The sequence below is a fragment of the Amblyomma americanum genome, chromosome 5, assembly GCF_052857255.1.
Source record: "Amblyomma americanum isolate KBUSLIRL-KWMA chromosome 5, ASM5285725v1, whole genome shotgun sequence".
NCBI classification, from domain to species: domain Eukaryota; kingdom Metazoa; phylum Arthropoda; class Arachnida; order Ixodida; family Ixodidae; genus Amblyomma; species Amblyomma americanum.
The window spans coordinates 198202473-198203704 of NC_135501.1; positions in this window are offsets into that span (position 1 = coordinate 198202473).

The window sequence follows — 1232 nt, forward strand, 5'->3', positions numbered from 1 at the left end:
GAAAAAAAAGAAACGATAATCGGGCGATCACCCCCACCCCCTTTTTTTGGAATCGGTAACGAAGGTTCAAGAAACCCAGCTAATCTGGGCTGGTTTTTTAGGTACGTTCAGCATAGGATGTCAATCAGACACTCAGACATTACGACTTAACAAAGATTGTGCAAGTCCCGCTGAGTTGTATCGATATTTAGTTAGATACAATATTGCATATCAATCAGACGCACTGACATTGTAACTTAATAAAGGTTCTGGAAGCCCTCCTGAGCTGTTCTAGTGTTTGGCAAGATCCGACATTGAATACCAGTCAGCCATTCCGACATCGTAACTTAATAATGGTCCTGGAAGCCATGCTGATCAGTGTCGATATCCAATACATCCAAAAATCAATATTGGTTACACCTAATAATGGGCATCAGACACCTCGACATTAAAATTCAGTAGCGGTACTGGTCTGTGGAACAGCAACATCGGTACAGCCGTGCTGAGCTGTACCGATGTAGCGATAAGTCCGTTACTGGACGTCTGACAGTAATAGACGTCATCACATAACCACCGACACTGGATTCACATTGCAGTTGAACCACTGTAACGGTCTTCGCAAGACAGAAAAGAAAAATGAAAATGGCATAAGGAACAGAAAAAGTCAGAGGGCAGTACACCACGTGATGGCGAGAGGAGAGGAACGATTCCGTGATAAAGGAGTGCTATAGTCGGATACAACTCAAGAAAGAAGCGGTTTTTGCCCGTCAAGGGACCCCCTTCCAGCCAATGGCGTCGGCCGACTCTCACGAACCTGCTAACGTGACAATGCAAGGAGAGGCAGATGAAAAGGGATAGCCCTGCATTGTCGGGGATAATACCCTATCTGCATTGTCACGCCACTCCCTGCATCATAGTGCCTCTCCCTCTAGCAGGTTCATGAGAATCGGCCGACGCTATTGGCTGGAAGCGGGTCCTTTGACGGGAAAAGGTTGCCTCTTTTCTTCTTGACTTCTATCAGACTATTGATACAACCTGCCACACGAAAGACAGCGCTCGTACTGGAGAGCCACTACGCCACCTCGAGCGCTTACTCGCATACCCTCCTCCCGCTAATTATTTTCCCCGCGCGCTCACCTAATTGTAGCGCACGCCAGCCGTAGGAGGAGGACGCTTTCTGACTACTAGCGCCCTCTTGCGGCAGAGTTCGGCCGCCCTCGACGAGCCAGCGGCGGCGGCGACGTTTCGCAACT